The following is an 11,818-nucleotide window of genomic DNA, read 5'->3' on the forward strand; positions in this document are numbered from 1 at the left end:
ATATCCTTCCTAAGTCTTTTAAACATTTCTTATATAACTATATATAGAGAGGCATGCAATTTATAATATAAAAGCATAGAGAAGTTTTGTAAAACCGTTGAAAAATCTAATAAAGAATTTGTGACTTGATGTCACTTTATAAAACGATTGAAAGTATTTTGTTTGATAAGACAGTTTAAGTACACGGAAAACGACTGTTTGAAAACACCTTTGTAACCGAGTTTGAAAGGAAGCTTACAGTGTGTAAGATAGTTTGATAAAGAGCTTTAATCATGTAAAAACGTTTAAGAAAGTCATTTGAAGTAATATGTTTAGTAAAACTGCTAAACTTGTAGTAAATCCATTTGTATACTAGTTATAAATCCCATATGATTGATTTATTAACAACAAGTATCCCAAAATATTGATGTTTTTCGTGCCAAAATAATCGTATGTTTGTAGTACTAAAGATGGACACATATACGTACAGTATAAGCAGAGTGTTTGATTTATATATATAACAACACTTTTCATTTCAAAAGTTATGATGTTATCGTGATATATTTTTCATACGAAAGTTTCCTTATAATTGTTATAAATCACATATGATTCCGTTGATGAAAAGCGTATAATGAACTTTATTATATAACACACAACAATAATCGAGTATTTAACTTGTATTCCCCCCCGCCCCCTTAAAAGCATATAAAAGTATTTATAAAACATTTAAAGGTGTAGTTTATAAGGGTATGAACTCACTTGACTGATTGAAGAAAGCGTGACGAAAACCGAGCAGAACTTCTACTCGAGAAAGCGGATCTCTCGAGATTCTCGGGAAATCTCGGGAGTCTCGGGAGTGTAAAACTTTCTTCCCACCTTGGATATGAAAATTGGGCCTTTGGGATGACTCCGAGGGTTGAAACGCAAAGCTTCGGCGCGAGAAAGGAAGGAAATTAGCAAATAATGTCGGCACCCTTGCACCCTTTATATAAGGGCTGGAGGACCTCGGTACGCGGGGCGTACGAGACATCACGGATGACCGCATCCTCGGTCGAAGCATCGAGGTGACGTGGACGAACCGGAGCCTAGCATCCGAGTACGCTGGGCGTACGGGGGATCGGACCACTGACTCGTTCTTCGGATAATATCGGGCCTTAATTAAATTTATATTTTAATTAATTAGCAAACTTCAAAAATTCATATCTTTCTCATACGAACTCCGTTTTCAACATTCTTTATATCCGCGCGAAGGTGAGACTACGATCTACAACTTTCTTTTAGACTCCGTCGGCTAGTTTTGATTTTATTTTTAATATTATATTTTTAATAGGTCGGGACAGGAAAAGACCGTTAAAGTTCCATAACTTCTTCATCCGACGTCCGTTTTCATCATACATTTTACCGTTGCGCTAGTATTGTTGAGCCTTTCGATTCTCATTTAGATTGTGTCGGCTAAAAGTCTCTAGATCTCTATTTCGAGTTTTTAGCTGTCTACTGTTATATCTATAACTTAGAAAACTCACAACTTCCTCATATGAAGTCAGATTTGGACGTTCTTTTTATGTACGTTTATGGTTTGATGATATCTAAAACTTTCATTTAGATACCTAAGGCAAAAAAACTTATTGTATTGAAACTTCGCGTTTTACGTTTATCAGTATTGCCGGTTTTGCCAAGAATCTTCGATTGACCATAACTTCTTCGTTATAACTCACATTTTAGGGTTCTCTATATGTATGAAAACCTTGAAACGATCCCTACTGCTTTATTTAACCCAAATAAGAGTCTAGGAAAGTTTAATTTTTATCTATATTTGACTGGTGTTCCATCATATTGCCTCGAAATATCGGGTTGTCACAAGTTCGCAACTTGTACTTGCTCTGACAGAGCATTAACATGGTGGGACGGCCATGTTAAGTATCTGACTCTAGTGGTGGCGTATTCCATTAGTTGGGAAAAGTTGAAAGACATGCTGATGAAAGAGTAGTGCCCTCGAGGCGAAGTACAAAAGCTCGAGCAGGAATTTTGGGGTCTACAAATGGTTGGATCCGACATCACGACCTACACTAATAGGTTATGTTATCTGGAAAACTTATGCCTTGATATGGTTGCTCTCGAGAGCAAGAAGATAGAGAGGTATATCTGGGGACTATCGCCCCAGATCCAGTCAAGTGTGCTAGCCTCCAAGCCTATCACTTTTGATAGTGCCAAGGAACTGGCACAATCTCTCATAGATCATAGGAAACCTCAGAACCCAACAATCCCTACACCCGTACCACAAAAGTCCAACCCCGACCAAGACAAGAAGGGGTGGAATAAGAGGAAAAGAGGGGCTTCGCAAGGATCCTCCAATAAACAACAACTTGTGGTGATCAATGCTGCCATAGTGACTCCTGTTGTCCCTACGAACCCCTTACCAGCAAAAACTTATGTTGGATATCTTCCGAAGTGCAACAAATGCAGCTTCCACCACCACGGGCCTTGCAAGGAGATGTTCTGCTCTAACTGCAACAGGAAGGGGCACACCGCCCGTTACTGCAAGGTTTCAACGGCTCAAGCCGCCCAGGTTCATAATGCCGGTATGGGCCAAACTTGCTACGGTTGTGGCGAGGTGGGTCATTACAAGAGGAACTTCCCTAAAGCGGGGATGGCTGGCGGAGTAGGAAGAGTTATTGCCCTAGGCCACGAGGAAGCGGTAGCTGATCCTACGATAGTTACTGGTACGTTTCTCCTTGATAACTCATATGGTTGCATACTTTTCGACAATGGAGCAGAGAAAAGTTTTGTAAGCCTCAAATTTGCACACCTGCTTAAACAAAAAACATGTGCATTAGATAATTCATTCACGGTAGAAATGGCTAACGGGAAAACGGAGAGTACTAACTGCATATACGTAGGTTGTACTTTAACTTTAGATGGCCATACTTTCAAGATAGATCTCATGCCAGTCCAAATCAAATGTTTCGATGTTATCATCGGTATGGATTGGTTGAGTCTTCTTCGCGCCGACATCATGTGCTTTGAAAAAACAGTTCGTCTTAACCTTCCTAACAACGAAACGTTAGTTATCTACGGCGACAAACCTAGTACGAGTCTTCGCATCATTTCATGTATTCAAGCCCATAAGTGCTTGCGAAAGGAATATCATGCATTCCTCGCACATGTCGTCGATACGAGTCAAGAACTGAAAGACATCCAGAACATCCCAGAAGTATGCGACTTACCCGACATCTTCCCAGAAGAACTTCCCGGTTTACCACCGCAACGCCAAGTCGAGTTCAGAATCGACTTAGTGCCAGGAGCTACCCCAGTAGCCAAATCTCCTTATCGTCTGGCACCGGCCGAGATGCAGGAACTTTCCAGTCAACTTAACGAACTTCTCAAGAAGGGATTCATTCAACCAAGCTTCTCACCATGGGGAGCACCGGTCTTGTTCGTTAAGAAGAAAGATGGATCGTTTCTCATGTGCATCGACTATAGAGAACTCAACAAACTTACCATTAAAAATCGTTATCCCTTGCTCCGCATTGACGATTTATTTGATCAACTTCAAGGAGCCAACTACTTCTCGAAGATAGATCTGCGATCCGAATATCACCAACTACAAGTGTTAGAGGAGGATGTTCCCAAAACAGCCTTCCGAACTCGTTATGGGCACTATGAGTTTGTAGTGATGCCGTTCGGATTAACTAACGCGCTCGCACTATTCATGGATCTGATGAATAGGGTGTGTCGTCGTTACATGGATCAGTTCGTCATCGTATTCATTGATGACATACTTACCTACTCTCGAAGTAAGGAGGAGCATAGTCAACATCTCCGTAGAATCTTAGAAACATTGCGAGCGGAGAAGCTCTACGCGAAGTTCTCAAAGTGCGAATTTTGGATTAGGCGAGTCGAATTTTTGGGCCATGTTGTTAGCGAAGAGGGAATACACGTGGACCCTTCCAAAATCAAGGCCATTGAGAACTGGTCAGCACCGAAGACACCTATAGAAATTCGTCAATTTCTAGGTCTGGCTGGCTATTATCATAGGTTCATTCAGAACTTCTCCAGCATTGCAAAACCTCTTACAACCCTGACCCAAAAAGGCGTGGCCTTTGACTGGGAAGAAAAACAGGAAAGAGCATTCCAAACGCTCAAACGAGCCGTGTGCACCGCCCCGATACTATCCCTACCCAAGGGGATAGAGGACTTCATTGTCTATTGCGATGCATCCAATCAATGACTCGGATGCGTTCTGATGCAGCGAGGTAAGGTCATAGCCTATGCCTCGAGACAGCTGAAGACACATGAGGTTAACTACACCACCCACGATCTTGAGCTAGGAGCAGTTGTGTTTACTCTAAAGATCTGGTGACATTACCTGTATGGTACAAAAAGCACGATCTTTACAGACCACAAGAGTCTACAACACATCTTCGACCATAAGGAGCTCAACATGAGACAACGATGGTGGGTAGAGCTACTTAGTGATTACGAATGCGAAATTTGTTTTCATACAGGTAAAGCCAATGTAGTAGTCGACGCCCTGAGTCGGAAAGCATATACTGGTCGTAGAGTCAAATCTTTGACTCTAACTATCCATTCACACTTGTCCACGCAAATTAAGGAGGCTCAGCTCGACGCTTTGAAACCTGAAAACGTGGCAGGTGAATCCCTTAGAGGGATGGATAAGAACTTGGAAGTCAAGGGTGGCGGAGCCTTATACCTCATGGATCGGATCTGGACACCGAAACACGGTGGCTTCAGAGACTTGGTCATGACGGAAGCTCACAACACTCGTTATTCCGTCCACCCCGGTTCAGATAAGATGTATCTGGATCTTAAAAAGTTATACTGGTGGCCTAACATGAAAGCAAATATTGCTACCTTTGTGAGTAAATGCCTTACTTGCGCAAAGGTCAAGGTCGCATACCAGAAACCCTCCGGTCTCCTACAGCAACCGGAGATACCAGAATGGAAGTGGGAGCGGATCACTATGGACTTCATAACCAAGTTGCCCAAGACGACGGGTGTACTTGATTCCATATGGGTCATCGTCGATAGACTAACCAAGTCTGCACACTTCCTGCTGATCAAAGAAACAGACAAGATGGAGAAACTTAGCAGAACTTACATTAGGGAGATTGTAAGGTTGCACGGTGTTCCTTTATCTATCATCTCGGACAGAGATAGTGGATTCACTTCGAGGTTCTGGTAGTCATTACAAAGTTCCCTAGGAACTAGGTTGGACATGAGTACATCCTACCATCCACAGACCGACGAGCAAAGTGAGAGAACTATCCAAACCTTAGAAGATATGTTGCGTTCCTGTGTAATTGACTTTGGAAAAGCTTGGGATACCCATTTACCCCTTGTCGAATTTTCCTACAACAACAGTTATCACACGTGCATAAAGCCAGCTCCATTCGAGGCCCTCTATGGCCGAAAGTGCAGATCCCCTCTGTGCTGGGCTGAAGTGGGTGATACCCAGTTAGCTAAGGGACGAGTTCCCGAAAGCACTCTCACGGGTCCGGAGATCATTCGGGAAACGATAGAGAAAATCGTTCAAATTCGTGAACGATTGAAAGCCTCTAAAGACCGACAGAAAAGCTACGCTGACAAGCGTAGGAAACCAGTGGAGTTCTAGGTGGGCGACCGAGTCCTACTGAAGGTCTCACCCTGGAAGGGATTGATACGCTTTGGAAAGCGTGGGAAGCTCAATCCAAGATACATAGGGCCTTTAGAGATTCTCGAGAGAATCGGCCCTGTAGCTTACAAACTCAATCTACCGCATGCACTCAGTAACGTACATCCTACCTTCCACGTCTCGAACTTGAAAAAGTGTCTATCCGACGAGACTCTTGTTATTCCACTCGACGAGATCGAGATCAACGAGAGACTCAAATTTGTGGAAGAACCAGTAGAGATCATGGACCGAGAGGTCAAGCAAACAAAACAGAGTCGTATCCCGATAGCGAAGGTGCGCTGGAACGCAAAGCGTGGACCTGAATTCACTTGGGAACGTGAGGATCTGATGAAAATGAAATACCCTCATATGTTCTCTTAGTTATGTGTAATTTCTTACTTGCTTAAATTCTAATTTCGGGACGAAATTCCTTCTAACGGGGGGATGATGTGACAACCCGAAATTTCCATTATGTACAAACAGTATCAATTCAATAGAAGTTATAACAGTCATAGTTAATTTTCAGACTTTTTAGTTTAAGTTTGAATACGTCAGGGTTTACACTTCAGGATATATCAGGAGATTGTATGCACTAGGGTTTAGTGCAACTCTATTATTTCATCACTCTATTATATTAGAGGTCATTTCAAGAATAAAATTATTTTCTGCCAAAAATATCTCAGGACTATAAATAGAATTCTGAACCAAATTCATTCATTATTCGCATTTCCAACTAGAGAAAAGCCATTTTCTCTCTTACGAATCTTCGGGTTTTTATACCAAAACGTGAGTAACTCTTTCTAGTAGTGTTAGAAAGATTTAAATGTGTTCATAACATAGATTACATAGCTAAATCATTAGATTTTGGGAGTTTACTCCCCAAGGTGTTCTTGGGCGGTAAACTTCCGAAACCGAGCCTAGACTGTCCCCCGTGATATACTATTTCCTTGGACTTGTAAAGGAGTGTATTAGGGACATGAAATCAAGCAAGGATCACCGAAGTTTGGGAGTTCACGGCCCAAGAGTATCTTAGGCCGTAAACTCCAAAGTTCATGCTCAAAATGGTGCTTTTAAGGCACCTAAGGCCTTAGACTTTTACCTAGACTTGTTCCCATTAAATCAATGGCCTTAAACACAACAAAATCACCTTACAAAGTCATTTTACGGCCATGACATGGTTCATGGGCCGTAAACTCATTAAAAGGGCACCAAAGTGTGTCAAGGTTCTTCATATGGTTGGAATAAAAGCCAAGAACCTATACCACTTGTGCATGAGGCTTGAAAACAACAAAAAAAACATTCCAAGAGAGTTTACAACCGTAAAATCCAAAGGAAATGGCCCTAGGGCCGTAAAATCCTTTAAGGAGTGTTTCTATGCCTTAAACCCTTCCAAGAATTTAACCACCAAGTTGGAATAATTCTATGAATCATTTGGAACTTCAAAACACATAATACCCCCATGGTTGGGAGTTTACGGCCGTAAACTCAAGAATTTACAACTGTAAAATACATGTGTGATGGTATATGGAGAGTAAACACATATATGGGGTCCTTTGGAACCCTAAGCCTAAGTACCTTGTCCCACAATAGCTCAGATGCAATCCTTAGGGCTTAAAACACTTATATAAAGTGTTTACTATGGTGTAGGATGTCTTAACATTATCAATTAGTAATTTAAGTCTAATTGAGTGCATATATGTGTAATTATATGTTCATTAGGATCGTAGTGTGTGTACAAGTCCTCACTTGACACCTAACAATCCTACACCGTCCAGTTCATCCAATTCACCATCTACAGGTGAGTTCATACCACTAATCAATGTTTTAAATGATTTTAAATGCTTTAAATGGGGGGGGGGGAATACAAGTAGAAAACATCATGTTATTAAATCATCTGTATGTATTTTATAACTGTGTTTTCATTCAACGTATTTCACATACTACAAAATGTGATGCATGAAATGGTTTTCTATCTTTAAAATACTTTGTTATCAAATGTATTACTTTTGAAAAGTTTATCAAAATGACATCAAGTCACTTTTATGTTTGTTCAGAAACCCTTGGATGTCTTACGAAACCATTTTACATTCTTGAACTAAACTATGCATGTACACTTATATTGTATATATGTAGTGATGTTATAGTTTACATCTTTCATTTAGTTTCCCACACCCTTGAGTAGTAAGAGTGTATAAAGCTACTTGATCAACCAATTACATTTCCGTAAATTATCATAGGGATAATTTGAAGTTATCAAACATTATTCATATTACAAGGAATCACACAAGAGTCAGTTTATTCATGAGTCTATACCAGTACATTACCTGATACATGAGTACATTTACATGTGATTACATGATACATGAGTACGTTTACATATGCTTACATGATACGTGAATACGCTTACATGAACACATTACATGAATACTGTTACTTAGATACTTTATCCTGCATTCACTTACTTGGATACATGTACCTAAAGTTATTAGGAAGATTTATTTGTACCTTCTGTGTAAATTTTCCTGCCTATCCCTAGTACCTCGGGATATCTAGACAGGACTCTATCCCTAGTACCTCGGGATATATGTACGGGACTAACCATTCCGGAACTCAGCTGTTAGCACTAGTGGGTGATGAACATCTACGGATGCCTACAGTTATTACTTATATTAGGAGTCAATTACGGGACTAACCCTTCCTCCGCCCTGCTGCTGCTACGGAGGACAATTGGACAATCTTCGGATGTTCATTAGGTTATATATGTCATGTTAGCCCTAGTACCTCGGGATAACATTTACATATGTCGTGTTAGCCCAGAGTACCTCGGAATAACACTTACTTTAGTACATTTTCCTATTTACTTTATTTTGTGATATATTCACATAAACGACGAGTTAGACTAAGTACTTTTAGTACTAGTCATTGGAAAGGAAAAACTATAATTTTACTTACAAAACATTCGGGTCTTGGTAGAAGACTACATAGTCATCACAAAACATTCGGGTGTTGGTAGAAGACTACATCTCACACTGATAGAAAATAAGGGATTTTCTAGGGCTTTTCATACTTACATAAACATTTTCATTTAAAGGTTTTCATGACTTTTTAAAACAGCTTTTAGTAAGCAAGACAATGACACTTAAATACTTATGAATTCACCAGCTTTAAAGCTGATACTCTCTTTCAAAATAACTTGTATTCTCAGGTAATCCGTAGACATGTACGGTGGCCAGGTTTTGAGAAGACGGAGCAGACAAGTCTCGTCTTTTATTTTGATTATATTTTTGGTGTCTTATTACAATGAAAGAACACATATGTATTAAAACTTTACTTATAATGCAATGGATGATGTTGTTGCTTGTTTACTATTTTACACTGTTGTGATACTATACATGACCTCCTCCACCCCTGAACGTTTCCGCCGTTCGAGGTTTTGGGGTGTGACAGCAATAGCATATGTATATGTATTAAAAAAAAAAGAATATTCTTCATTTTATTACTATGGAAAATGATTTTCTATTTTTTTATGTAGAGAATAGATTTGCTGTATCTAACCAACTTTCAGTTTTCACATTTCACCAACTGTTAGAACGGGTGATGAGAGAGAAATGATAGAAAGAGAATGAACATTCTTCATTTCATTACTATGGAAAATGAACATTGTTCATTTCATTACTATGGTTTCTTTAGTATATCAATGTGTTTGGACTTATGCTTTCCAAATTAAATCAAAATAGAAAAAAATTGGTGTAATTATTTATTTATTTATTTTATGAAAAATAAGGTTTTTAAGTTCTCATTTGATTTTAATATTGTATGTGTGAGTATATATATATATATATATATATATATATATATATATATATATATATATATATATATATATATATATATACTCACACATACATGATTAAAATCAAATGAGAACTTAAAAACCTTAATAAATTAAGAACTTTTCTACTACACAATATTTTTCAAAAAAATAAAAAATAAAAAATTACACCAAATTTTTTGTATTTTGATTTAATTTGGAAAGCATCAAGTCCAAACACATTGAAATACTAAAGAGACCATCTATTGTGTTTTGAATTGTTGAATATTAATTACTCTAGATTTTGTTTCAATGAAGCAGCCAAAGGACCTCAAAATACCATTGCATGTCATAAAAGATTGTACCCAAGAATGAAAGGAATTTCATCGGAAAGGGTGATTACAAAAGGGTCTACAAGGGAATCCTTACCTGGGCGGATCATGTAAACCAACTAGTTGTTGTAAAACGGCTAGATGTCACCAGATTTCAAGGTAACAAAGAGTTTCGCACAGAGGTTACAATGCTTTCAGAGTAGGCTTTTTTTATGATAACAAGGAGATGATCCTTGTTTATGAATACGCAATCAATGGAAGCCTTGACAAATATTTAAGTGGCAATACCATGTTGGTTGGACTACCATGGCATCTACTCCTTAAAATATGTATTGGTGTTGCTTCTACATTGGACTATCTTCATAACCAAGTGGCTGAAAAACATAGAATAATACATCGCGATGTGAAAAGTGCGAATGTGTTATTGGATGAGAATTGGAATGCAAAACTTTCCGATTTTGGTTTGGCTAGAATAGGTTTAGCAAATCAACTTAACACCTTTGTGATCACTAACCCTGCTGGCACATATGGTTATACTGACCCACAATATGAAAGAACATGGTTTTTAACAAAAGAGTCAGACGTTTATTCGTTTGGTGTGGTTTTGTTTGAAGTTTTGTGTGGAAGGCTGGCGTGTGTTTCCTATTACCATGATGAGCGGCGATTCCTACATTATTTGGCTCGAATCCGCTACAAAAATGGCGAGTTGGATAAGATTATTGATCACAACATTAAGAAACACATCAAGACAAGATCATTAAGCAAGTCGTCATCTATTGCATATCAATGCTTGCATAAAAGTCGGGAACAACGACCTACAATTTCTTAGATTGCTTTCCAACTTAAGGAAGCCTGGAAAATTCAAATAAGTTTGAATATCCTTTTTATTTTTTCCTGATTTGAACTGTGTGGACTTGATGTTATAATATCTACTATTGGATTTGGTTGGATGTTTGATGTTCTTATTTGTGTAAACTGAGACAAACTCCTTCTATTTGTATATGCTGCAGATGAACCATGTATAAGCAACCAGATGAACAAGCTAGGGAGACATGTCACATGGGTGAATAAAATCTAAAGTAAAACTTTGGTTTTCTAGTTATGTAGAGAAACAATGAGACAACACAACACCACATGTTGGTCTTCTACATAGAGGAAAAAAACACTGTAAGATATACAATTTTTTTTTATTTGTATATTTAATACGTCTTTTCGTGAAAGGCCTCTAGTCTCTATTCTACGAACTTTCATCTACTCCACAATCCTCAATATAGTGGTTAATTGATGCTTCCATATGAGTGATATTAGTCACTAGAAGTTGAGTACGTATTAGACTTTATATGGATATGATCTTTGACAAATGGTCGCATCATAACAATTCCAAATGAAAAAAAGGTTAGCGTTGTAGATAAAATTACTTCGTACATGAGCATCAACGCAGTGGATAAAAAGAGATCAGACAGTTTCCCTTGAACACAACAATATGTATCTAGATATCAATTCATGAGAAGAAATCACCTAAAATAAAAAATTTAGTAACAGTTATATATAAAATTAATTTAGGACCATCTTAAATATTTTAAATATTTGAGATGACTTGCCTTAATGTTTTTCTCATAAAAATCTATATTAAAAATCAAGATTTTTAAAGCCGGCATTATTTCTTTCAATAGCCGACAATCCCAAATGTCGAGTTTACTTAAGATATAATACAATAAGAGATAACCAATACAACTTAATATTAAATACGTTGTTTCACATCAAACGTGAACTACGTGGTTTTGTATTCTACATTCATCACTACTACCAGGTGGCACCTAGGTCGTGGTGGAGCCACAATGGTAACGGATATAATCATCCTCCTTAATAAATGAATGTTTTTTTTTTTGCTACATGTCAATCTCTCATGAGTTTTGACACTTGTCATTTTGTGGTATTTTTGAAATAAATATTATCCACTTGTTAATTTTTGGTTTGTTTCAATTTTAAAATTAAGATCATATACATATATATATGTAAAGTATT

The 11,818-nt window shown here is 38.1% G+C and overlaps 1 pseudogene; it reads left to right on the forward strand.

Annotated features, from left to right (window-relative positions):
• Positions 1-10,019: 10,019 nt before the first annotated feature.
• LOC145036144 (putative receptor-like protein kinase At5g39000 pseudogene) lies at positions 10,020-10,622 on the forward strand (annotated as a pseudogene).
• The last annotated feature ends 1,196 nt before the right edge of the window (positions 10,623-11,818 follow it).

This window comes from Lactuca saligna, chromosome 3 (assembly GCF_052625555.1).
Source record: "Lactuca saligna cultivar CGN05327 chromosome 3, ASM5262555v1, whole genome shotgun sequence".
NCBI classification, from domain to species: domain Eukaryota; kingdom Viridiplantae; phylum Streptophyta; class Magnoliopsida; order Asterales; family Asteraceae; genus Lactuca; species Lactuca saligna.